Source organism: Capra hircus, chromosome 16 (genome assembly GCF_001704415.2).
Source record: "Capra hircus breed San Clemente chromosome 16, ASM170441v1, whole genome shotgun sequence".
Lineage (NCBI taxonomy): Eukaryota > Metazoa > Chordata > Mammalia > Artiodactyla > Bovidae > Capra > Capra hircus.
Window position 1 is genome coordinate 1,618,142 of NC_030823.1, and position 27,633 is coordinate 1,645,774.

The 27,633-nt window shown below is 45.6% G+C and overlaps 2 protein-coding genes and 2 non-coding genes across 8 annotated transcripts in view; 2 read left to right on the top strand and 2 right to left on the bottom strand.

The window, feature by feature from the left end:
* PIK3C2B (phosphatidylinositol-4-phosphate 3-kinase catalytic subunit type 2 beta) overlaps positions 1-6,822 on the bottom strand; it is a 71,947-nt gene extending 65,125 nt beyond the window's left edge. Inside the window, exon 1 of the mRNA XM_018060016.1 lies at positions 6,469-6,822. The gene's annotated coding sequence lies outside the window, so the exon portion shown is untranslated. The remainder of the gene's footprint in view (positions 1-6,468) is intronic.
* TRNAK-UUU lies at positions 12,646-12,718 on the top strand. Its single transcript has one exon. It is a non-coding gene; the product is annotated as a tRNA-Lys (tRNA).
* On the bottom strand, positions 12,989-13,061 carry TRNAK-UUU. Its single transcript has one exon. It is a non-coding gene; the product is annotated as a tRNA-Lys (tRNA).
* MDM4 (MDM4, p53 regulator) overlaps positions 19,694-27,633 on the top strand; it is a 50,557-nt gene continuing 42,617 nt past the window's right edge. For all 5 annotated transcript variants that reach the window (XR_001919267.1, XM_013970022.2, XM_005690390.3 and 2 more), the window contains exon 1: positions 19,694-19,806. The gene's annotated coding sequence lies outside the window, so the exon portion shown is untranslated. The remainder of the gene's footprint in view (positions 19,807-27,633) is intronic.

The window sequence follows — 27,633 nt, forward strand, 5'->3', positions numbered from 1 at the left end:
CGCCCTCTGGAGCACTCCTTCGCTCAGGCGAGCACCCTCTGGAACACGCCTTCCCTCACCTGAGCGCCCCCTGGAGCACTCCTCCGCTCACACGAACATCCTCTGGAGCACCCCTTCCCTCACGCGAGCGCCCTCTGGAGCACTCCTTCGCTCATGCGTGTGCCCTCTAGAACACTCTGGCTTGCCCGACCTGCTCTTATGTTACAGCCTTCTTTCATCTCCTATGACTGAAAGTGACTTTGCTCTCTTTCAAATGTCTGTAAAAATTTTAATGCATCCCACTGTATTTATATTGTTTGGTATTACCCCACTGGTGATTAGAATAAAAATAACTTATCCATGTAGGTGGGGCTTCCCTGGTGGTACAACGGTAAAGAATCCGCCTGCTAATACAGGAGCTGTGGGTTTGATCCCTCCGTCAGGAAGATACCCTGGAGTTGGAAACGGCAACCCATTCCAGTATTCATGCCTGGGAAATCCTACAGTCCATAGGGTCGCACGAGTTAGACACGACTTAGCTACTAAAAACAACAAAAACAAACATCCATGTGTGTGGTTTATAACTACAAAGCACTTTATAAACATAAGCCCATTAATCTTAAGGAAAAAATTATCTCCTGTTTGTCTTTGTCTTCCCCACAATACTCAATACAACACTTTACACACAGGACAGAGTTGTTAAACACTGTGTTCTGAGGGTGCTCTGACCAATCTAGCGAAGAATGAACACTTTCCTGTTGTAGCATCAGGGATTCTGAAGCTAGACAAGGAAGGCAAAATTGTAATTGATTTTTCCAGGTTGTAATTGATTGTAATCAATTGTAACTGATTCCAGGTAGCATTTATTAGGTTCTCAGAATTCATGCCCCCCAAAATATTAAGTACTCCAGTCTTAGTTTCTATACTTTTTTAAGAAATGCTGCCTTGGGGCAACCATAGGACAACTGACTCATACTGAGCTTACAGAATTAACTCCTACATGCAGCTCATCTGTTCACTTGAGTTTTATGGAGTATAGTGTGGTTACCCCAAGATCAGGGACCATGTTGAACTCAAGTGTATATTCTGAGGGTGTAGCACCTGCTACTGGAAGATGATAAAGTAGCTGACCGCCACCATCTGCTGAGTCCTCGCCATGCATCAGCTCCTACTCCCAGTGATTCATTTTGTCTGTCTTCCCTGCTGTGCACTCAGGTCCACCATGTGCATTCAATGCATAATGGGTGATGGATGAGCAAAAGATAAAATGCAAGCTCCTCCAGTGCTGCTGCTGCTGCTAAGTCGCTCCAGTCGTGTCCGACTCTGTGCGACCCCATAGACGGCAGCCCACCAGGCTCCCCCGTCCCTGGGATTCTCCAGGCAAGAACACTGGAGTGGGTTGCCATTTCCTTCTCCAATGCGTGAAAGTGAAAAGTGAAAGGGAAGTTGCTCAGTCGCGTCCGACTCTTCGCGACCGCATGGACTGCAGCCCACCAGGCTCCTCCATCCGTGGGATTTTCCAGGCAAGAGTCTGGGCCAAATTAAACTACACTTCCGTTACCTCGTTCACCACTTGTTTCACTCCCCGTTCCATCCCAACACCTACTGATTGAAGTTCAGATCTCAGCTAACATTTCATTTCCACCAGGAATTCTGACCCCTCTAAATGCCTCATTTACGAATTCTTTAAGCATCCCATACTACAGCCTACTCACTTGTCTATGTTCTCCACCCGGCAGTAAGTTCTGGAAGGCTGTAGGTGCTAGCCACTGAAAGCACCTAAAATCATTAACATGCACTCAAAAAACATCTGTGAATGAACAGATGCGCTCTTTTTAAACATTAACTGACAAGCTTTCTTCCCTCTGTGATCACGTCTTCTTCCACAGATGGCTTTAAGAAGAACACTTGTTGCTGTCACCTGACTTTTGAGGAAGCCCCGTCTCATTCAGAGCCTGGGCCTCGTTGACATTTTTTCCTCACAGGTGCCTCCAGTGCGGCATAGAAAGAATCCAGGGTCTAGAGGTATCTTGACCTACATTCAAACCCTGGCTCTTTCCCATTAGTTGTACAACCTTAATCTTGGTTTGAATCTAAACCTGAGCTGAACTCAGGTCTCTCATCTGCAAAGGAGGATGAGACAATTTCATCGTCTATTTCCTCCAAGGATTGCAGTGGGGGTGGGAATTAAGATAAGGTTTGAAAAGCTACAGGAAGACAGACACTCAGTGCTGGTGGCTATTCTTTTTTATCACGCTTTGCTTGGTATTTGTATCATTCCTTGCTTGGTATTTGAACTTTTTCTCAAATGGCTCCTTTTTGCCTTCCTTGTTTGGACCATCTACAATAGCATAACCAAAATTGCACTCCAGAGAACTGACAACCCTTTGGAGCCACTCTTTCAAAATCTCTTGTCAGGGAACTATATCCATCTTTTCTCTTAATTTAAAAAAAAGAAAAAAAATCTGTCTTCCTGAATTCTAAAGTATAAATCTGACGTCCTAGTTATAATACTTTGGGGGAAAATACAGTTGCCTTCTCCCAGGTGCCCGTAATATCCAACTTGCAAACAATCTCCCCATTTTGGGTCAGAATTAAATGAGTCCTCCAGTGTTCCTCGTACTTTAACTTCTTTTACCCTTTGGAAGACACTTGAGAGTGACAAGGCAGGGATGGGACAGACACTCAGGGCCCTCAGAGGAGGCTGGGCACCATTAATCACTCCAGTCTGGGTTCTAGCTTAATTTGGACCTAAGATGAGAAGAGCTCATATCTGTTTCTTCACCTGGCAAGACAAACTGTACTATTTCCTCAAAATGGAATCTCCTTGGCCCTCTCTTCCTTTCCCCTCACCCTGTGCCTCTGGTCTGCTGTCAAGGGTACTAAGTAGACTAAGACAGAAAGAGAGGAAACCTTGGCAGGAGAGGATGCCTCCAAGCAAGCTTATTCCTGGTGGGCCTGGGGAACCAGAGTGAGTGAGCAGCTCTCAGGAAGGGCACCCACCTCCACAGTGGGGAGGTGCAGAAATAGAAGCTAACCTCTAAGACAGGATCCACGGGCTGAGATTTGGAATGAGCCATAAAACATAGTGGGAGAAAAGCCAAGGAGAAAAGGACCCACTGCCCAGGAAACTAGTCTCGCAGTGACTAGGGTTGGCTGAGGTTAGGAGAGAAAGGTCCAGGATGAAGGGTGTCGAACACTGTTTTCAAGAAAGAAGAGTGGCAGGTGCGGAAGTTAAGGAGGAAGGAAAAAAGTTTCCAAAGAGGCAAATGATTTTTGGCCTCTTGTTGAAACACTATGGAGCCTCTGCTAGGTGAGACTTCCTACAGGATGTCCTCAAGAAGAGGAAGGACAAGTTGCTAAAGATCCCTTGTCACAGATTTTATATTCTGCCCCAAGACTATTGGTACTGCTCTCCTCTTCCTCCTCCATACGTTGCGGGCTTCTTCCCCAAAGCTCAAAAGGTGTTCTGTGTCATTAATCCCTTTAACACTATGGAGATTTGAGGACAGTGAATTCCATCACCGATATCCTGAGAGAAGAGAATTTTCCAGCAATGATAGGGTCAACTGATAGGTACATTCCAAAGTGCTAAAGGACAGTCCTTTCATTGGTAGTAAAATGATCTGTGCAACAAGTTCCAGCATTGTTAAAAATCGCGTGACCTTGGAAGAGTCATTTCTTTGCAGAGAAATGACTTTCCAATTCTAAAACTATATGTGATCCTAGGAAATGCAAGAATTCAGGAGGTGCTATGCTGGACTAGGGCTGGGTGGAGGAAATCTGTCCCCCAGGATCTCTGTCCTTGAGAAGTGAGTTATCTAAGGTATGTCCCAGTCTGGTAACATCTCACTGGCATTCAACTCAAGGAGTCCAGTATAAATGAATTCGGTAACTCTGCTGCTCCTTTCCCAGGACCCAACATCTCCCTGAGAGGGGCACCCAAGTTATGAGCACAGGGTCTGGAGAGGGAATGCCCGCTTTGAATCTCTCCTCTGTCATTGACTAGCCAGCTGACATCAGTAAGTGTCAGCTACAATATTATTTGCCAGCTCAGTACTACCCTATAGACGGCAGTCAGCCTTTGGGGGACTGACTATATATCCCCCTGAGTCCCTAGCAATACATTAAGTAGACCTTCCTTCTCTCCCAGGTCCCATTCTAGCAACCCTGTTTAAAGAGAAGTACCCGAAGAACAGTCACCTGGGCATTGCCACATTACTTTCCCTTAGCCAGAAAGGAAAGTTTCCAGAACATTGTCTGTTTCGTATCCCTTTCCTCTCACCCCTCTCCCCCATCCCCACCAGCTTTCCCTCTCTCACTAGTGAGGCTAAGCTCAGGATGTAAACCTACTTTTGTACAGCACTCTGCAGTTTTCAGCGCTTTTGCATACATGATTTTATTCAGTTCATGGTAAGCAGTGTTTTTCATTCTTAATCCTATGAGCCAAAGGTATTTTCCCCCATTTTATAGATATGCAAACTGAGTCTTAGGTTCATGAGTTGTTCATACTCACACAGCTAGGAAGCCAGGCCTCCTGACACTGAACCCACCCACTGCTTCTCTACTAGTCCGCACTATCACACCCAAGTACACATCCTGGGAGCATGAGGAGCCTGAAGTTTATGGCCAGTTACCAGTTCCCCCAAAGGGAACAGAGGTCCCTCATTTTTATTCCTGTTGGCCATACACACTAGATACTTGCAAAATGTCAGGCCTTGGTGGGGTGGAGAAATCAGGGAGAGGAGACCTAAGGCCCCCAAGAATGTGGGACATCTGCCAGAGCGTCGTTACATCCTGGCCAAGTATGCAGGTATTCCAAGTCACTGGACAATCCAAAGGAGCACTCCAGGGAAAGGCCTGAGGACCCAGATAAGCGGAGCCTCCCTCACCAGTCTTTCCAGGAAGAGGGAAATGGACTAGCTCCCTTCTGGCCAGGGCTGAGAGTTTGGTCAGAGTCAGACACACACACCCATGCACACTCAGCAATAAATTCAGAGCCGTGGAAGTCAAACCTTGGGCTCACCCAAAGGCCAAAGGGGAAGCAGCCACAGCTTCAGTCCAGGGCTCCGGCTCCAAGCCACCACCTCCTCAGACGCTGGCTGCCAGGCAGGGCTATAAAATGGGACTCGACTTAATTTTTCCATGGACACAACCCCAGAGGGAACCGCCAGGCTCTGGAGGAGCTGCAATTCTGAAGCCTCATAACTTCTGTGTTCTGGGATGCACAGCTGGAGCGCGGGAGGGAGGAGTATAGAGGGATCAGGTTTGCACCCCCTGGACCATTTCTTTTCCAGTATCTTCCTGAGGCCTTGTGTGGCAAGAGAAGAAGTGTTCATTCAGCGGGTGATACAGGGTTGGAATTCAGTGCAAATTACTTACATCTGCTTGGCCACAACCCATACAGTCAGGTAGTTTAGACAGAGAAGGAGGGGCATGTTGGCCCACTTCTGGAAGCCTGGGTAGTTGTGTGCTAAGGAATCTGGTGCCACGCTGGGACCAGCCACCCAGGGTACAAAATTCTCTAAAGAACCGAGAAAAAAACATCAGGGCAGCAGAGACAATAGAGATTCCATCGCAGCCAGGCTGGAGGGACTGGGAAGCCATAAAGACCCCACAAGGGGGTGGAGACCAAGAGAAAGGAGGTCGGCCTGAAGAGCCGGAGCAATGGCAGGGTCTTCACACGCGCCCCGCGGCCAACCAGGGTGTGTGCGCTAACCTCACATGTTAGTAACCTCTTCTCACAACCCGGGAGCCTGCCGAGCCCCTGGGCTTCCCACCCTACCCCAGCCGGGCTTGGCAGGCTCCCCGGGGCTTCCTGCTGCTGCGACTGCGCCCCAACATCAAAGCCACCGCTGTCGGGAGCTGAAAACCAGAGACAAGTACAGGCCGGGGGAGCTGCGCCTCAACTCCAAGGACCTGGAACTCCGGCATGAAGGCCCCTCTCCTTCTCCCAAGCTTTCCCCTTTTGCTGCAGTATCCTTATAAGGCAGAAGCCCATTTTCCTATCTGTCCGCATTAAAAAAAAAAATGTATATCTATTATATATTCCCTAGGCTAGATGCTGACTTTTCACCTACCGCAAGAGAAAGCACCACCCCAGCACTCTCACTCCAGGGCAGGTTTTGCCTTTTATATTCTCATCTTAAGCAAACCAAAACACCAAAACCATTGGCTGATTCAGGGCGCCTTGCCGCTGGGAGCCAGGAAGTGTGTTTAGAGGGAAAGGGGTGGGGAAGAGGGCGTCCGCGGTCCGAGACACTCGGAGACCCCAGGAGCAGGGAGGCGGCGGGGCCGCCGGCTCGGGTGCGGGGCCCGGGGCTCGGCGCCCACCGCCCACGCGGCCCGCGCCCCGGGAACCCTCGGCTCCTTCCATTGTTGAACCTCGCAGCTGCCATGCTGCAGGGAGAGCCCCCGGCCTCCGTCCGCCCCACTCGGCGGGTGATCCGCAGACGCGGGCCGGGTCGCCCGGCCGGGTGCGCGCCTTACCTGCGCCCACTGCGGTTTCCTGCGGTCTTGCGCTCGGAGACCCGGGCTGCCGGCTCCCTGCGGCTCCGGCGGCGCACCGCCTCCTCCGGGCCGCTCCCTCTCGGGCAGCACGCGGCGGGCGCCGGGCCCGGGGCAGCGGGGAGGCAGAAGGGGCGCGAGGACCGGCTAGGGAGTCGGCTCAGCGGAGGGCGTGCGCGAGCCCGCGGGGTCCGGCGGGCCCGGGGGAGACAATAGCGGCAGCCGCGGGCGAGCGCGGGGAAGCCATCTCCCGGAGACCCCGCGCACTGCACGGCGGCGGAGGCTCGGCCGGACGCGGGCAGGGCGGGCAGCCGCAGGCCGCGGCCCCAGCCCGCAGCGCCCGGAGCGCGGAGGAGGGCGGGCCCCGAGCCCGGCCGCCTGCCCCTCCCGCTCGGCTCCCCGCCTCCCCGGCCTTTGCGCTCGGGGAGGGAAAAGCAAGGCGTCGAGTCGTGCTTCGGAAACCCAGGGGCCGAGATCTCCACTCCCCACTCGCGTGAGGGTGTTTGCAGATGGTCGTTACCTTCCCCTGCTGGGACCCCTTTGCTGTGTGCCGGACGAATGCCCGATCATTCTACTGGAAATGACAGAGTTTTGAGGTCCGGGTATCGGTGGATGGAATTTCCTCCCCCCCATCATTAACAGAGCGATGCTCGAGAGAGTCCCTACCTTGAGGTCGGAGGAGACGGCGGGGGGAAGCTGCCTCTGCCTTTTGCACTTTTCTGCTTCATCGGTTTTTCCGTTCGCCCTAGTGGGTCGTGTGACCCGAGCCCCGTTAAATAGCAGTCTACAACCTGAGGGGGAAGGGTGGTGGTTGATCCTCCAGCCCAACCAGAGCGAGGGGAAAATCTTTCATACATTACGTTCTATTTAAAATTTTGACTCAGTACCTTTGTTTGAGCAGTGGTCTCTAGAAGAATTTTCTGAAGGGCTCCACCCAAAGATACCCATATAGTTGGCCAGCACCTCATTTGCATTTGGTTTGCATAATAACGATGCTCTCTGATCTCAAAGTGTGTTTTCCTCAAAACTTGAGTCTTGCTCTCCACCAGGATCCTCCTTGTTTCTTCCTTGCCAGACTACGCTCAGCACCTGGTTCTCAGTGTCCCTCCCCTGCCGTCCCCTTCAGGTATCTAGGGCTCAGTACTCCCAGCCTGAGGTCAGAGGCCCAGGACTCCCCTGCCAGGGTTCTCAGGGAAACATCTGCAAACCCGTGCCTTCTCTGGTCTCAAAGAAATGTTTGTTAAAATGCTACTCTTACAGTCTGTTTGGGGTTCACTGGAGTTTTGTGGGTTTGTTTTTTTTTTTTAAGAGTGTCAGAAAGGCCTTTTAAAAAAGATAAGGGCGTTTTAAAATTTCCTAAATGGAAGAGACTTTAGAGCTCAAAGGAGGATAACTATTTTGGGGAAGGAAATTTGAATAACCAGATGAAGTCCTATGTAGAGGGAGAAAGCAATGTAAAAAGTGAGATTATGATTTGGAGGTACCTCTTCGGATATTGTTTTGTTCTCATATAAGGTGAAATCTGGGCCAGTGCAAAGAACCATTAATTGCAGGCAACCTTGAGTGAGACAATGGGAGAAGAAGCTCATGAAAAGAGAAGGGACAAAGGCTTGTGTTTGTTTTCTGCTCACTGCACCGTGGCCTTGGGTAGTGCACTTCACCTTCTGAGCATCAATAGCTCTATTGGCTTTGCTTCCCACTCAGGCCTGTTGTGAAGATCAAAGGAAAGAATGTAATGGACCATTTTGATGACCACAGCCTGTGTGTTCTGTACATATAACGTATATATGACACTATTCCTAATGCTCAAGAGCCTCAGGGGATAAAAACGTGCATTCATTCACTCATTCACTGCGTGATCACAACACACATTTATGACCGCTTGCTATGTGCCTGTCATCAGGCTAAGCTCAGAAGCCTGAGAGGACACAGTAGTGTGAGCCATCAGTGGTCCAGGGTTGCTGGAGTGGACAGTCTTCACTGAAGAGCTAACAGGAAATAGGCCTGCCCGAGTTGCTGGGATCATATTAAAGGCTTTTTAATGCATCTTGGTAGGGAGAAAATTCTGTATTATAAGAGAAACCAGGGCATGTCAAAAAGTTTAGGTTTAGCCCTGTACGCCACAGAGCACCCAGGGTGCAGACTGGGAGTGCTGTGATCGGTGATGCAGCCTGTTACAGGAGGGTTTGGAATACATACTGATGTCTTCCGTTTGCCCCTGCAGATCCACTCTGGGCCCTCTGGTTTCCTAGAAGCGGTGGGCCAGTGGGGAGCCTTCTCAGAAGAGCGGGAGGAGGGAGGTCAAGAGGTCTGGACATTTCTTCCTTGGGCTCCTTCTCTTTGGGGTTACTGTGGGCTGGCTGCCGTGCTCAACAGAGCTTCCTCCAGGTGTTTCCCCTTCCCTCTCCCTTTCCCTCTTCTCTCTTCATTTAGAGAATCGCTCACTACCTTCCTTCGACTTTCAGGCCAAGAAGTGGAAACTCCCTTTTCTGCTGGCCAGGGGGACTGCACACTGTTTCTTTTGGCTTTCTATACCCTGCTGGCTCTTTGTAAGTTGTTCCTTCAAATTGGAGTGTGCCATTTGCACACTTAGGAGTACCAGCTGGGAACTCACGGGAGGCATGGTTGCATTCAGGGTGCAAGAGCAGAGAATCTCGAAGCAGGGGCAGAAGTATGGGATGGGAGGGAAGGACAGATACAAGAGAGTCAGGCAGTCGAGTCAGTAATGCTTGGTACTGTACTGAATGTAGGGACCATCAGTGAGGGGTAGAGTGTGGAACTACTCCCCACCTGATGCCTTAATTGGGGGCAGATGGTACCATTTGCTAAGTGAGGGACTGTAGTAAGACAGGGCCCGGGTATTGGGGGTGCCATCATGACTCTGATCTTGGACATTAAATCAGATTTGGACTTGCAGTGTCTCTGGAATGTTCGGGTGGGGATGTCTAGTAGACTTTAGATTTATGAAACTAAATTGAAGTAGAAACTAAAGTAGAGGCATGGACAAGTGGCTTCAGGTTTGGACTCTTCCATTCATAGATGATAAACAAAGTTACACATGTGACATCACCCAGGTGTGGGCAAATAGAGGAAGGAAGAGGCCTGAATGGGAGGAGGAGCTGGGAGGCCGGAGTGTCAGCAAGGAGGAGGAGAGAAAGTGTCAGGAAAGAGGGATGGGAACACAAGTGCGGCTGAGACATCCAGGGAGCAGGGCTGGAAATGCCTTTTGGATTGACAAGAAGTCAGTGAATTCTGGATGCTAGAGGGGTTTCTTGAGTTGTTAGCCTTTCTGTCGTAGAGAGGAGGGCGGTGGGAGAGAGCTTGAAGAGCCCACCAGAAACCCAGGCTGCTCTCAGTTTGGAGTTATTGGGCCAAAAACACAAAATGAAACTTTTCAGAACAACTCCTCTGCACCATGCATCTCTGCGCCTTGTAATGGTGTCAACTCAAAGACTGTACAGTGATGGTAAAGCACTGGGTCTCTGAGTAGGCACGTTAGGCATTGGTTTAGGGACCCATTTCTTCATCCACAACTCTCCTAGCGCTGATACAGATGGAAATTTTCAAAGACCAATGAGACTGATGAGCAGAAGAGCAAAGAGCATGTGTTTAATAATTAGTGGGGAAATTTCAGTTTGAGAAGGTGGAGGGTGGGGGGTGGGCCACAAATCTAGAATCTGTGAGTTTAGACTGCCCTCCAGTGGGAGAATTAAGTTCAGCAGTCAACGTGAGAGAAGCTTGGCAGCACTCCAGGAAGATTTCATGCTTAAAAAGGAGAAAGCTCTACTGATGGTATTTTGTAACCCAATATAGAAAAAGCAGATTCAGTTCATGCTACTTCAGATGGGACTTTACAATGTTAACAAGCCAAACTTTCAATCTGACTTGCAAACTTTGCTGTTGCCTATATGATAAAATTATTCTCCTCTAGCCTGAAATAAATCCCATCAGCTGTCTCCAATCCCACACTTTCCCTGTCCACCTCCCTTTATTATAGCCAGATTAATTTATTCACCATCCCCAAAACACAATTTTCAGTTCTCATTTTCCTTCCAGACTTATTGTTTTCCTTCCCACTGTGCCTATCTCGTTGCTGTGGAAATAGTAGGTGCTCAATAAGCAATTCATGAGTTAGTCTATTTAAACAGCTGGTTTATTTTCCTGGAGGAAAGGCAATACGATGTAACGAATGAAGCCTTTGGGCAGGAAAAAAAAAAACTTTATTTTTGCTTCTTGAGAGACACTGGATAGCTACTATTTCCCTTCCTTAAAAAAAAAAAAAAAAGAAGTTAGGTATAATACATTTTCACATCTCATTCAAACAGAGCAAAAAGTTTTTCCTTATTTCACACATGAATGCTCAAGAAATATCTGAATAGATAAATGTCTGTCTGGCTCACTACAGTTTCCTCCGCATACCTCTGACAGTTAACTTGTTGAAACTTAACTTTCTGTTAAGTTTCCTGTTTTCCTTGCTGAAAACTGAAGGACCCCTTGCCCTCATCTTGCACACCCTTTCTGCTCATTCTCATCTCCTGCCTCTTCTTGTACTTGAATTCTTATTACTGCATTTATTACTTTGTTAAAATTAATTGCTTAAATGTCTGCCTCCTTTCCTAGACTGTGAACAGGATCCAGGTCCTATATACCTCTGACTTTCATCACAGAACCTAAGCCGTAATATCCATAGATGATCAATAAATGTTTGTACAATTACATTATTCCTTCCTGTTGCGTTTTGAGTCTTCCTTCTAATCTTATTCCCCGCAGAAAAAGTAAGAAGAGTGGTAGAAATTTTAGATTTAGAAAGTGTCTTACAGGTCGTCTAATCAACTTCCCTCGTTTTATGGATGTGGAAACTCAGGCCTGTTTAGGATCACACGGTTCGTTGGCCTTTGTTTTTAAAGAATCAGGCAATTGTAGGAAACAAACTTCTGCAGCTGAGGCTGGGCAATTTTGTTCATTGTGTCAGAAGCCCCAGGTTCCCAGAAACAAAAACGCACTCCCTTATCAGTCTTGAAATTTCATAATCCTGTTTTCCTCACCCTATGCATCACAGCTGATGAAGGTGATTTTAGGAAAAGCCAGGCTGATCTGGAGATTTTTATTCTTAATAATTTATGTTGCTTTCACTGGTACACGCTAATACTGCTTTAGAAGGATTCACCTTAGGAGTCTGATTTGAAAACTGCAACTTGTCTGGAAGAGGGAGAAAGGGAAAAATTCAATCAAAATCTGAATTAAAGGTCTAAACTCCCTTTCTCTCAATCTATATTCGGATCCACCTTTCCACAGTCACTTCTCTTTTCCTATGTTGCTGCTGCTGCTGCTGCTGCTAAGTCACTTCAGTCGTATCTGACTCTGTGCGACCCCATAGACAGCAGCCCACCAGGCTCCCCCGTCCCTGGAATTCTCCCGGCAAGAACACTGGAGTGGGTTGCCATTTCCTTCTGCAATGCAGGAAAGTGAAAAGTGAGAGTGAAGTCGCTCAGTCCTGTCCGACTCTTAGCGACCCCATGGACTGCAGCCTACCAGGCTTCTCTGCCCATGGGATCTTCCAGGCAAGAGTATTGGAGTGGGGTGCCATCGCCTTCTCCTCCTCTATTTCTAAGTCAAATGTATCTTTCCTTCTTTTGTGCTAAGGAATGCCTATTTAACAGCTATATCATCAAGTGAATGGAAATACATTGTTCTTTAAAAATATGGGGAAAATATTGTAACCTGGTTCAGTAGATATAACTGACATTCAGAGGTCCTATTGTTCATTAGAAATATAGGGAAAATCACTGAAACCTGGTTCTGCAGAGTATAACCGGGATTCAGAGGCCCTATCAGGGAAGCAGTATACTGAAGACAGAAGTGTAGTAAAAAGAGGTTGCCGCTGTCTGAATTTTTAATGTTCGTCTCCGTTGCCCATTTTTCTGTAATTTACTACCACGTAATTTTAGAGAGCTTAGTGAATATTGGAAATTCATCAGACATGAAATATGAAGGAACTTGAAGAAACATGTATTAAGTGAATGGAGAAAACCACAGAAAAATGAATGTTTGTGTTTCCTCATCTTACTGGAAAAAATAATACTAATTACAATTTAGATTTGAGAGCCAATTTATTAGAATATCATCAAGTAAACAGAAAAGAAAGCACTTTTCGAGAGAGCCCGGATAGCTCAGTCGGTAGAGCATCAGACTTTTAATCTGAGGGTCCAGGGTTCAAGTCCCTGTTCGGGCGCCTTCTAATTTTTCGAAAATTCCAAGGTTTGCTTAGTTGCTAAGTCGACTTGTACCTTAAGTCGTATCAATTTTATTTTTCATTGATTTCGGAGTATGATAGATAAACGTACAGTCAGGGAAGAATGAAAAGCGGCTACGCAAAATGACTCAATTTCCTGGTGAGTACGGAGGTTTTGCACTGTGATGTCCTGCCCGGGAGGAATTTTCTTCCTTCAGATTTCTAAAAACTGGGGAAGAAAACAAAACAGAAGGTGAAAAAAAATCAGAGCGCCCGAACAGGGACTTGAACCCTGGACCCTCAGATTAAAAGTCTGATGCTCTACCGACTGAGCTATCCGGGCTCTCACGGACGCTCGGCGCTCCTGCGGTGTCTTACTTAAGGACGACAGGCGCCGCGCGCCCGCCGCCTCCTGCCGGCACTTCGTGGAGCTGCGGTGAGCCCGATGGAGCCCTGGGTTCGCGCGCCGGGGCAAAGAGAACGCGCCTCGCCGACCTTCAACCAGCACTACCGGTTAGCTCAGGCTTGCGAGACTCCTCTGTGCCCGATAACCATTACTAGGTAATAATAATAATTCGATAATCTCTCTGACAAGTCTAGGATGAACAGAACGGTTAAGTAGGCCACTTTTGAAGAGCCGTAGTGACATAAGATTTATTACACTCTTGATAAAAGGGTGGGTATCTAAAACGTTCCTGACAATTAAAAAAAAAAAAAAAAAAAAACTGTTAAGAGAATGCAGATACGCTGCTGTGAAGCTGTTGAGCTGAGCTGTGTAGTGTGGAGCGGGAGAAAGGACCCCGCAGAGGGCTGGTGGGATTGCCCTGCGGGTCCCGTCATGGGGTCCGAGTCCTGGGTTTACGTGACACAAACCCCAGTGGCCTTCCAGCCAGAAATCCCAGGAAACCAGAGTGGAAAGCTGAACACGCCAGCGGTGAGACATTTCATCGATCTTGGCATCGGAGGCTCTTCTCTTCCACAGCCGCCAGTACTCTGAGCGCTGCCCTCTGCCACAGGGCTGGCGTGGCGGATTAACCCTCCGTGGGGCTTAGAGCGGGACATCCAAGGGTTTTCCTTAGCTGACGTTGCTTTCCCTTAATTCCAACTGCTTTAAGTGATTCCCCTGGTCCAGCAATTCCACTCTCAGGAATTCGTCCTAAAGAAATAATCAGGGATGTCCAAAAAGACTTGATTACTAGAGAGAAAAGAACATCAAGGCATTTTAACTGGAAAAAAACTGTAAATGACATAAATGGCTATATAAATTATGGTATGGCCTATTAAGAATGAGCGACTTCACTTTCACTTTTCACTCTCATGAATTGGAGAAGGAAACGGCAACCCACTCCAGTGTTCTTGCCTGGAGCATCCCAGGGACGGGGGAGCTTGGTGGGCTGCCATCTCTGGGGTCGCACAGAGTCGGACACGACTGAGGTGACTTAGCAGCAGCTATTAAGAATGATATGTAGCCATTAATAATCATGTAAAAGAACACAATCTGGGAATAATTGTAAGATAGTGTTAGGCTATATTTCAAATTTAAAAATTAAGCAACAAAGATATATTGTACAGCACAGAAAATTACAGCCGTTACTTTGTAATAACTTTCAATAGCAGTATCTCTAAAAACACTGAATCACAATGCTGTTCATCTAAAACTAATACAATATTGTATATCAACTATAGTTCAACTTGAAACTTTTTAAAGGATGCATGTAAGTACCTTCAAAAATGGAAAGGATCCATAAAGCCTGGGTGCTGAAGTTAGGTGCCCCTTTTTGAAACCTTACTACCTTGTGTGACCTAGAGTAAACTATTTCTCTGTCTCAGGACAATAAAATGATTGCAAGAATTAAATAAGATTGTTTCTGTAAATTGCTTAGAATAGTGTCTGACATATAATAAGCATTCACAAAGTTAGATAAAAATATAACAAGATCAGACTCCATGGTTCTGTTTCTATGGTTCTCTGACACTATCCCACCTTCAACAAGTGCTTAACACATTTTTTTTAAATTAATTTTTATTGACGTAAAATCGACATGTTACATTGTTTCAGGTGCACAACCTAATGATCTGATTTTTGTATATGCTGCAAAATGATTGCCCTAATAAACCTAGTTAACATCTGTCACCACATATAGTTACCAAAATTTTTTTTGTACTAGAACTTTCGAGATTACTCTCTTAGCAATACAAACATATAGGACAGTATTATTAACTATAGTCATGCTACATATAAAGTTTAACACATTTATTTTTTTATTGAAGTACACTTGCTTTACAGTGTTGTGTTAGTTTCTGGTATATAGCAAAGTGATTCAGATACACACACGCATACCTTTTCATGTTCTTTTCCATTACGGTTTATTACAGGATACTGAATATATTCCCCTGTGCTATACAGTGAAACCTTGTTGTCTATTTTACATACAGTAGCTTTCACCTGTTAATCCCAAACTCCTAATTTATCCCTCCTCTTCTCCTTCCCCTTTGGTGACCACGTTTTCTATGTCTGTGAGTCTGTTTTGTAAATAAGTTCATTTTATCTTATTTTAGTTTCTACCTGCGTATGATATTTGTCTTTCTCTTTCTGACTTCCTTCAGTGAGTATGATCATCTCTAGGCCCATCCATGTTGCTGCAAATGGCATTCTTTCTTTCTTTTTATGGGTGAGTGGTATTGCACTGAATATGTGTACCGCATCTTCTTATCCATTCATCTGTCAACGGACATTAAGGTTGCTTCTATGTCTTGGCTATCCTAAATAGTGCTGCTAAGAACATTGGGATGCATATATCTTTTCAAATTATAGTTCTTTCTGGATATATGCCCAGGAGGGAGATTGCTGAATCATTGGTGTTGAGTTGCTCAGTCATGTCCAACTCCTTGCGACCCCGTGGACTGCAGCACACCAGGCTTCCCTGTCCTTCACTATCTCCTGGAGTTAGTGGCAACTCAATTTTTAGTTTTTTGAGGAACCTCCCTCCATAGTATCTTCTATAGTGGTCGCACCAATTTACATTCCCACCAACAATGTTAGGAGGGTTCTCTTTCTTCCACACCCTCATCGCTATTTATTTATTGACTTTTTGATGATGGCCATTTTGACTGGTGTGAAGCGTGTACCTCAATGTTGTTTTGATTGTATTTCTCTAATAATTAGCAAAGCTGAGTGTCTTTTCATGTGCCTATTGCTCATCTATTTATCTTCTTTGGAGAAATGTCTACTTGGGTCTTCTGTCCATCTTTAGACTGAGCTGTTTGGGTTTTTTGTTATTGAGTTGTATGACTGGTTTGTATACAATTTGGGAAATGAATCCCTGGTCAGGCTCATGTTGCGAATATTTCTCCTAGTCTGTAGGCTGTCTTTTTGTTTTCTTCAGGATATTCTTTGCTGTGCAAAAGCTTGTAAGTTCGATTAGGTCCCAGTTGTTCATTTTTGCTTTTACTTCTATTGTTTCTATGGCTCGTTTGGGTGGACGGGAGGAGTGTATCCTGGCTCGTTTGGGTGGACGGAAGGACTGTTTCTATGGGGAAACAGTGGAAACAGTGGCTAACTTTATTTTGGGGGGCTCTAAAATCACTGCAGATGGTGACTGCAGCCATAAAATTAAAAAATGCTTACTACTTAGAAGGAAAATTATGACCAACCTAGACAGCATATTAAAAAGCAGAGATATTACTTTGCCAACAAAGGTCGGTCTAGTCAAGGCTATGGTTTTTCCAGTGGTCATGTATGGATGTGAGAGTTGGACTACAAGGAAGGCTGAGCGCAGAAGAATTGATACTTTTGAACTGTGGTGTTGGAGAAGACTCCTGAGAGTCCCTTGGACTGCAAGGAGATCCAACCAGTCCATCCTACAGGAGATCAGTCCTGGGTGCTCATTGGAAGGACTAATGTTGAAGCTGAAACTCTAGTACTTTGGCCACCTGATGCGAAGAGCTGACTCATTTGAAAAGACCCTGATGCTGGGAAGATTGAGGGCAGGAGGAGAAGGGGACAACAGAGAATGAGATGGTTGGATGGCATCACCGACTCAATGGACATGAGTTTGGGTGGACTCCAGGGGTTGGTGATGGACAGAGAGGCCTGGCGTGCTGCACTTCATGGGGTTGCAAAGAGATGGACACGACTGAGCGACTGAACTGAAGTGATGTCCTCATGAGAAAAGGAGATTAGGATACACACAAAGTACACAGACAGAAGGGTAAACATGAACACAATTTTTTTTTTTAATTGAAACATGAAATATTTGAAAGGAATATATACAGGTATAAATCCTAAAAGACCAAATGGTTGCAGGGGTAAATACCCAACTCAGGATAATGGTTCCCTCTTCAGTTGAAGGAGGAAAATGTCATCGGAGAAGAGACTGAAGGGGAACTTTTAAAAGTACTTATTTTTATTTATTTATTTGGCTGCACAGGGTCTTAGTTGTGGCATGTGGGAACTAGTTCCCCAACCAGGGATCAAATCCAGGGCCCTAGCATTGAGAGATCAGAGTCAGCCGCTGGATCACCAGGAGAGTCCCACATGCAGGACTTTTTTGTACAGGTAATGTATTGTTCTCTACGAAGAATTATGGGGGAAAGGAGTCATATTCTTCATTATACTTTTTTGCATGTCTGAAATAGTTTCTTACAGCTTTTCAGAAAGGCAATAGACCAATAACATTGGCTTTTAATTCCTTTAAAACTGCAGTAGGCCTTAGAAAATTTATTCAAATCACTCCTTTTACATTACAGATTGGGAAACTAAAGACCTGTGGAACTTTCTGGTTTCTAGAATAGTTAGACTAAACCCAGATTTCCTGTTTATTAAGTAAATGGTTTGTGAGCACAGTTCTTGGAAGCGGCGATCACTAAATCAGTTATGATCTTGTTAAACCAATTTTGTTTTCTTTTTCGGCAAGATTACTCGACTGGTAGAAGAAATACTATAAATATGATTTGTTTTCATTATAGCAAGTCATTTATTTATTTATTTAGTTATGAACTCCTTGGGAAAGGTCGGAGAAATGTTGCCAGATGCTGACCTCTGTTAGGTGGAATAATTGGTTTGAGAACAGCTCTGGAAGAGGAACTCTGGAATCGTGAATCAGAGTCAACTATGAGGGGTAAGCTCTATTCTTTTTTGACAATAACTTACTTACTTTTGGCTGTGCTGGGTCTTCACTGCTGTTCAGGCTTTTTCTCCAGTTGTGGAGGACAGGAGCTACCCTCTAGTTGTGGTCTGCGGCCTTCTCACCGCACCGGCTTCTCTTAGTGTGGGACGCTGGCCCTAGCGCAGGTGGGCTTCATTCGTTGCAGCACACGGGCTCAGTATTTGCCGCTCGTGGGCTCTAGAGCACAGGCTCAGCAGCTGTGGTACACCGGCTTAGTTGCTCTGCAGCATGTGGGATCTTCCTGGACCAGGGATTGAATCTGTGTCTTCTGTATTGGCAGGTGGATTCTTTTACCACTGAGCCACCAGGGAAGCCTCGGCTCTGTTCTTAATCTTAATCATTTCCTACTCAACATATTTATCAAGGCTTTAAATGAAAATAATTTGTATATGTTAATCAACAGTATGCAAAAGCGAGAGAGCTAATCCCTCCTGACTCTCCAGGCAAGGCCAACCGCAGCTCTCATTGCACTTAGCACGTTCTCCTTACCTGGACGTTCTGACGGCACCTCCAGACAGACTCCAGGTGTCACTTGTTTTAGAATCCTCTAAATTGGTGCTTGGCACATAGTAGGTGTTCAAGCAATACTTAGTGGACCTTAAACTGAATTGCATAACAGGATCCATAATCCAAAAAGTCCAGTAGACAGTAGGAAAGGACCTAAAATAACCAAGTACTAGTTAAAAGATTCAAAACAAATTTTTGTTTGGGATATTTTTTTAATTAAAATTAATTGCAGAAAAAGAGAGGAGAAATAGTTAACAGTTCACCTAGAAAAGCCTTCTGGGAGCAAGTGTGAAAAAGGAATTAATTCTTCAGCTCATTTACAGAACTCTGGATCTCCACCTAAGTCGGAGGCGATGCCAGAAACAGGGCAAGGTGCAATGTGCAAATAAAGAGAGGTCATTGCCTCATTTTATTTTGCATAGGTGTGTATCTGGTTCCGGGAGGCACATTTTAAATAGGACAAACAGGTTCTTGAAGCCACAGCAGATAAGTCGCTGAAAGCTCTGAGGGGATTTTCAACAAGCAGAAAAACAGAAGGTTAGAGATGGGACATGGTAGCTGTCTGCAAAAAAAAAGTATTTCTATTAGAAAGAATGAAGCCTTAGTCTTCTCCGAAGTGCAGAACTAAAACCTACGATAAACGAAATGAAGTATTTGGGAGGGGTCATGCCATTTGGCACCGGCAAACAGCCTGTCTGAGAAGTTTGTTGAAGGCACTTGTGTGTTGTAAGAGAGTAGGCTAGACGACTTGAATTATGTGATCCAAATAAGCTCCACCTCATTGTCCTTTGCACTTCTCTTTTAACATTTACCACATATTTTGTAGTGACCTGTGTATATACTAATCTTATCCTCGGCCAATTAGCGTCAACACTAGCGTGCCGCTCCACCACGTCTGGGGAGCAAGAATGAATAAGCTAACAGCGAGCAGCGGAGCGGGTGGCTTTTCAGCTTTCTGAAGAGCTAAAAAGGTGTCTCTGATGGTGCTTTTAGCTTTCTCTCCTCCCTGTTTGTTTTTTGTTTGTTTGCTTACTCTCCCAGGACATGTTTATTAATAGCATTATAAACATGATTATGTTTATAAATAGCATAAGACCCTGCTTTTTCCTCAAATGGTATCTCTTGAAACCTCAGAAGTCTCAGTCGTCCAGGCCCTACTACTCTCTTTCCCCGGACTGGCGTCTCCTCTATGGTAGGGCGGGCTCAGCCTTCTAGCTCTCTAGCCCTCCCGTCGGCCCATCTATGGTTTCCGGAGGCCTCACCGGAAGCTCCCGTGGGCGATGGGTTGGGGAGGCCGGAAGTTGCGCCTTCACTACTCGCCGTTTCAAAATGCTGCTAAGACCTTAGGGACAGTTGAGTGACGCCCCCACACCCCCGGGCTCGGCGGAAAGCGACTCATGGAACGGCCGTGAGGTGTGGCTTTTGGGTTTCGCTGGCGAGGTGCCGGCAGGCCCGGAGCGGGGGGCGGGGGGGTGGGAGAGCCGCGGGCAGGTGTGCGGCCCGGGGCAGGGGGTGGCCGGCGGGAGGAGCCGGAGGAGCGGGTGGCGGCGCGCGGAAGGTCGCCCGGGCGAGGCCGGGCTGGTGGGGTACGCGCCACGCGACGCGAATCCGCGGAGGACGGCGGTGGGAGTGCATGACTAGGCGCAGGTCCGCCGGCGGGTTACCGACCGGAAGTCGGGATAGATGGAAGATGCTCGATAGGACGCGAAGTGTGGGGACGACTGAGGCACTTTGGAAGAAAGGCGGGAAAGAGGGAGGAGAGAATGACACTGCGGTTGTCTTCAAGACTTTATGGTAGTGATTTTCAGGGCCACGGACCATCTGTCTCAGAGGCACCTGAGTACTCGTTTGAAGACTGCTCATTTGGGGGCCACACCCATACTTCCCCTACCAGAATGTCAGGAGCTGGAGCTCGGGAAGGTGTATTTTAATCAGCGCGTTCCCCTGTTGGTTCTTGTACACCCCCAAGTCTGGAAACCACTGTTATAAAGCGACACGCAGAGAAAATGCTGCTGCTCTTTTCCTTCATCTCGGAAGCTCTCTTAGGAAGCTCCTCCGTGCCGTGGGATGTTGGCATGGGAAACAAGTATCAAAGGTCCTTGGTACTTTTTGGTATTAAGTATTACTGCATCTCAGTTGGGTTTGGTCTCCTCCCTCTTACTTGGACCCCCCAGTGGCTCAGCGGTAAAGAATACGCCTGCAATGCCGGAGTCGTAGGTTGAATCCCTGGGTCGGGAAGATCCCCTGGAGGAGGGCATGGCAACCCACTCCAGTACTCTTGCCTGGAGAGTCCCGTGGACGGAGGAGCCTGGTGGGCTACTGTCCATGGGGTCGCAAAGAGTCGAAAACGACTGAAGCGACTTAACATGCATGCACGTACTCCTCATACATTTCTGCTACGAAAAGTTCATTTCGTTTAGAATATTTACTCAAGAATATTTTGTTTCACAGTATAGTCAGGATCACAACTTTTTATTTTATAGTTTTTTTTTTAAAATCAAACTACTACTTGCCTGTTGTTGAAGAAAAGCACACAGGATAGAAGTGTGTAAAATGAACTGTTAACCTGCCCCCTCCTCAAGCTAGCTACCCTTAACTGCTGGATATTATGTTCTTCCTGACTTTTTGCACATGTATTCTTACTTTTAAACAACAGTGGGGTCATTTTGTGTCTGTTATTCTGCACCTTAAATTTTTCAGTAGCAACATCAGAGAAAACTTTCCATAAAGTGTACATACAGTATTTTCTTTTAAGGACTTGAGTATTGCGCACAAGAATTTCTTCAGGGGATTTTTAGGTTGTTTCCTAAAGCGTATTGTTTGTTTTGCAAACTGCTGGAGTATATTCTTGCTACAGTCGTCACTTTTTTAGGTGTGTAGCGGATCTGGTAAGAACTAAAACAATATCTGAATGTTAGTTTGTTGTTGTTGTTGTTTGCTAAAGAAAAAAGTTGGTTTTATTATTTTCATGTATCTAGCTGAAAGGGAATCAGACAGTAGTGTTTAGTAGAGGTGCTCAGGACTTCAAAGAATTGATAACAATGATTAGTTTTGCTAACTTCTGACAAGCTTTTATTTTAGTTAGTATTTAAATTATAGTTGTCTTCAAAGGTAGAGATCAAAGATCAGGTTTAAGAGTCTCTTGGACTAAGTGTAGGGTAAAAATGACTCTTCCATTATCCTTGAGGGACGTTTAAGACTGTTCTTGCACTCTGATTTCAGTCCAGTAGGGGACACACATAAAAACATAAAATTAATATCGTGGGTATTTTAATAGAGGTGCTTTTGTGTCGTTACCTTCTTTGGGGAGTCAGAAAAGCCTTGACTAAGGAGGTGACTAGAAACCAAGATTAGTAGTTTTTTCAAGCTACAATTGGCAGACACATGGGATTTTTGTGTTTTCTTATGGGAAATGGCAACCTACTTCAATATTCTTCCCTGGAGAATCCCATGGACAGAGGAGCCTTCCAGGCTGCAGTCCATGGGGTCGCACAGAGTCAGACATGACTGAGCACACTCAGCATACATTTACTCTGTACCATTCAATAGGGTAATTAAAACCCATTGTTTTGATTCAGGATTGCTTTTTCTTTTTTCCCACCTTTGTAGTGAAATATTTTAAAGTTTCACAGCTGTGTCATTTCATTTTCCTTTAAATATGTCATGATGTAACTCTTACTAAGTTGTTGTTCAGTCGCTGAGTCATGTCTGACTTGTTACCGCCGCATGAATTACAGCGTGATGGGATTCCCTGTCCTTCACTATTTCCCAAATTTCCTCAAACTCATGTCCATTGAGTTGATGATGCGACCATCTCCTCTGTTGCCCTCAGTCTCCTCCTGCCCTCAGTCTTTCCCAGCAGCAGCGCCTTTGCCAGTGAGTCTGGCTCTTTGCATCAGGGGCCAAAGTACTGAAGTTTCAGCTTCAGCATCAGTCTTCCAATGAATATTCAGGATTGGTTTCCTTTAAGATTGACTGGTTTGATCTCCTTGCGGTCCAAGGGATTCTCAAAAGTCTTCTCCAGCACCACAGTTCAGAAGCTTTGGCACTCAACTTTCTTTCTTGTCCAGCTCTCACATCTGTCTATGACTACTGGAAAAACCATAGCTTTGACCATACAGACCTTTGTCAGCAGAGTAATGTCTCTCCTTTTTAATATGCTGTCTAGGTTCGTCATTGGAGAAGGAAACGGCAACCCACTCCAGTGTTCTTGTCTGGAGAATCCCAGAGACAGGGGAGCCTGGTGGGCTGCCGTCTATGGGGTCTCAGAGTCGGACACGACTGAAGTGACTTAGCAACAGCAGGTTCATCATAGCTGTTCTTCCAAGGAGCAAACGTCTTTTAATTTCATGGCTGCAGTCACCATCCACAGTGATTTTGGAGCCCAGGAAAATATAATCTGTCGCTGTTTCCTCTATTTCCCCATCCATTTGCCGTGAAGTGATGGGACCGGCTGCCATGATCTTAGTTTTTTAATGTTGCGTTTTAAGCCAACTTTTTTCACTCTCTTTGACCTTCATCAAGAGGCTCTTTAGTTCCTCTTCACTTTCTGCCACTGGGTGGTGTTATGTGCATATCTGAGGTTATTGCTATTTCTCCCGGCAATCTTGATTCCAGCTTCTGAGTCATTAAGCCAGGCATTTTGCATAGTGTACTTGGCCTATAAGTTAAATAAGCAAGGTGACAGCATACAGCCTTGACATACTGCTTCCCCAGTTTTGAATCAGTCCATTGTTCCGTGTAAGATTCTAACTGTTGCTTCTTATCCTGTTTACATGTTTCTCAGGAGAAAGATAAGGTAGTCTGGTATTCTCATCTCTTGAAGAATTTTTCAGTTTGTTGTGATCCACACAGTCAGAGGCTTTAGCATAGTCAATGAAGCAGAAATATATGATTTTTAAAATTTTCTTGCTTTTTCTGTGATCCAGTAGATGTTGGCAATTTGATCTCTGGTTCCTCTATCTTTTCTAAATCCAGCTTGTACATCTAGAAGTTCACGTACTGCTGAAGCCTAGCTTGAAGGATTTTGAGCATAATCTTGCGTGCTTGTGAAATGAGTGCAATTGTACGGTAATTTGAACATTCTTTGGACTTGCCTTTAAATTTGGGGTTGGAATGAAAACTGATCGTTTCCTGTCGTGTGGCCACTGCTGAGTTTTCCAAATTTGCTGGCATATTGAGTGCAATACTTTAACAGCATCATCTTTTAGGATTTAAAATAACTCAGCTGGAATTCCATCACCTCTACTAGCTTTGTTCATAGTAATGCTTCTTAAGGCTGAGAAGACCCTTGTCTTCACAGTCCAGGATGTCTGGCTCTAGATGCGTGACCACACCGTCGTGGTTATCTGGGTTATAAAAACCTTTTTTGTACAGTTCTTCTGTGTATTCTTGCCACCTCTTCTTGATATCTTCTGCTTCTGTTAGGTCCATACCATTTCTGTCCTTTATCGAGCCCATCTTTGCATGAAATGTTCCCTTGGCATTTCTAATTTTCTTGAAGAGATCTCTAGTCTTTGCTAGTCTATTGTTTTCCTCTATTCGCATTGATCACTGAGGAAGGCTTTCTTATCTCTCCTTGCTATTCTCCTGAACTCTACATTCAGTTGGGTAAGTCTTTCCTTTTCTCCTTTGCCTTTCGCTTCTCTTCTTTTCTCAGCTGTTTGTAAGACCTCCTCTGACAACCACTTTGCCTCCTTGCATTTCTTTTTCTTGGGGATGGTTTTGGTCACCGCCTCCTGTACAATGTTACGAACCTCCATCCATAGTTCTTCAGGCACTCTGTCTACCAGATCTAATCTCTCAAATCTATTCGACATTTCCACTGTATAATCATAAGGGATTTGATTTAGGTCATACCTGAATGGCCTAGTGGTTTTCCCTACTTCAATTTGAGTCTGAATTTTGCAATAAGGAGCTGATGATCAGAGCACAGTCTGCTCCAGGTCTTGTTATTGTTGACTACATAGAGGGTCTCCATCTTCAGCTGCAGAGGATATAATCAGTCTGATTGCAGTATTGACATCTGGTGATGTCCATGTCTCTTGTGTTGTTGGAAGAGGGTTTTGCTATGACCAATGTGTTCTCATCGCAAAACTCTTGTTAGCCATTGCCTTGCTTCAGTTTGTACTCTGAGGCCAAATTTGCCTCTTAGCAGTTTTTAAAAAGTTACCACAGTGCCTTTTGACTACCATTAACAGCTTCTTGCTGCTGCTGCTGCTGCGTCGCTTCAGTCGTGTCCGACTCTCTGCGACCCCATAGATGGCAGCCCACCAGGCTCCCCCATCCCTGGGATTCTCCAGGCAAGAGCACTAGAGTGGGTTGCCATTTCCTTCTCCAGTGCATAAAAGTGAAAAGTGAAAGTGAAGTCGCTTAGTCATGTCCAGCTCAGCGACCCCGTGGAGTGCAGTCTACCAGGCTCCTCCTACAGCTTCTTAGTAGTATCTAAAACCTAGTAGTTAATTCAGCATTTCTTGATTGTTTAGGAAAAATGACACTTTTGCAGATGGCTTGTTTAAACCAAGACTTGAACAAGGTCCATCTGTTGTATTAGGGTAATGTTTTTTAAGTCTCTGTGAACAGTCTTCCACTTTAGCAGTAACCCAAGGTGCTGTAGAATTTCCTACATTCTGGATTTGGCTGATTGCCTGCTTTTAATGTTCCTCAATTTTTTTCCCACTACAAATAAGTAGTAGTTAGATCCAGAGGCTTGATTAGATTTGGACTTGAGGGCAGGGGGTCAAGAATGCTTCATAGGAAGTACTGGCTGCTTTCCTTTGCTTCTCACGGAAAGCACATGATTTGTGAATGCCTCTGCCTCTTAGAGATAAGTTTGGTCAATGGGTCAAATGCCGTAAGCCTGCTCAATGTGTTTAAAAGTTTCCCCTTCCCCCAACCTTTCACTTAAATGATTTTTGAGAAGATGACATTTAACCCAGAGACTGGAGATTTTAGGATGAGTCAGTCTGGTACAGAACTCAGTGTTCAAAATGAAGGGACAATGTGTGCAAAGGCCCTGTTTTAGAAACAGCAAAGATCAGTGTGGACAAGGTGCATGGAGCGTGGGGTAGAGCAGTGCAAGCTGGAAAGAGGAAGGGTGCTGTTTCTAGAACAGTACCAAGCAGTGGTGTAGGGTCTGGCAGGGTGGGATTGCTGGCTGCAGTGTGGAGTTTGAATTGGAGTGGGGCCAGAGACCGTTACAGGTCTACTGCAGGGACACAGGCAAGAAGCAGTATTTTTCGATGTGAGGAATTGGCCATGGAAATGGAGAGAAGGGGTGGTTTTGAAAGATTTTCAGTAGTTAAAATCCATAAAGTTTGATGTGATAATGGAGAAGGAGGGCGAGAGCAAGATGATGACTGAACTTTCTGTTTTGAGAAGTGAAAGTGAACATCATTCACTTTCTGACTTTTTGTGACCCCATAAACTATACAGTCCAGTCCATGGAATTCTCCAGGCCTTTCCCTTCTCCAGGGGATATTCCCAACCCAGGGATCGAACCCAGGTCTCCCGCATTGCAGGCGGCTTCTTTATCAGCTGAGCCTCAAGGGAAGCCCCTGTTTTGAGAAACCGAATGTAAAAGAATAAGCGTTAATCTTGGACAGGTTATTTGACTTCCTTAAGCCTCAGTTTTCTCTTTTAAGGAGCGAGTAATGTACCTAACTCTGTTGCACTCGAAAGAGATTCCGGGTGGGAAAGGAGGAAGATCCTGCTTTGGGTTCAAAGCCCATCAGCTGGATTCATTTCTCATGTATGTCCTTGAGTAGTGCCATTGCTCCAGGGATTTTTCTGTCCTATTCTTCCAGTATTCTCCCATTTAAAAATCCTTCCACTGCTGTCTATTCCCTCTTATTCCTCCTCTGTGTAGTCAAAAGTAATTTGTCCTGCTCAGAACTACTCTGGCCCTTAAACCAGTATCTTTTTTTTTTTTTTTTAATGGAGGCTCTGTTATAATTCATGATTTCAGTTAACTCATGTATGACAAACAATATGTAGTAAAAGCAGAATAATAGGAAGTGACAGATAATGAGATTTCATAATCAACTGTTACATGCTATTATGGATCTAAGTACTTTGTAAACTCCAGTTTTTTTTTTTGAATAATAATTATCGATATAATTGTGCAATATTGAGACATAGAACAAAATACAGTCATTAGAGGACAGTTGCTCTGCAATATTGTGTTGGCCTCTACCATATGTCCTATCCCTCCTGAGCCCTCCTCCCGTCTCCCTCTCCAGTGTCTTTTTAGTGGCACAACACTTTCTGCCAGATGTTAAACCCTTTTTGAGGCTTAAATTCTTCAAGTCCTGTTCCTGCTAGGTTGCTGAACTAGCATGACTGCTGACTCTGTTCTCCCAAGTCATCTCGAGAGCACTATAAAAGGCAAAGACTGAGAAACAAGTGGGTGATGTGGGCGTTTTTGAATTGCTGGGTGAGTGGGGGGAGGGTGGCTGGGTGTTTGGCCTTAGGCAGGAGTCAGCCAGGCGTGGCTGTAGGAGAATAAAACCAGGGAAGAAGAGCACTGCTGGGACGCCCTAGTTTCTTCCCTGCCTCACTACCTTGGAATTATCTTTTTCCACACTTACTGTGACTCAGCTCTGGTCTAGCTCTCCTCAAAAGTAAATCAGGGCATAACAGGAGTCTGTACTTGGGAGGAGGGATTGAGAAAAAAAAAGTGATGACTGACTTAAGGCAGTCCATTCTCTGTCCTTTACCTCCTTCTTTCTTGTTCAGTTGCCCAGTCCTGTCCAGCCCTTTGCAACCCCATAGACTGCAGTATGCCAGGCCTCCCTGTCCCTCGCCATCTCACAAAGTTTGCCCAAGTTCATGTCCATTGCATCAGTGATGCTATCCAGCCATCTCATCCTCTGATGCCCTCTTCTCCTTCTGCCCTGAGTCTTTCCCAGCATGAGGGACTTTTCCAATGAGTCAGCTATTTGCATCAGATGACCAAAATACTGTATATATGCAATGGAATATTACTCAGACACTAAAAGGAGTGAAACTGTGCCATTTGCAGCAACATGGATGGACCTAGAGATTGTCATACTGAGTGAAGTAAGTCAGGCAGAGACAGACAAATACATATGACATCCCTTTTACATGGAATCTTTTAAAAAAAAAGGGTACAAATGGACTTATTTACAAAAGAGAAATAGAATTACAGATGTAGAAAACAAACGTGGTTACCAGGGGATGGAGGGGGTGGGATACATTGGGAGATTGGGATTGACATAT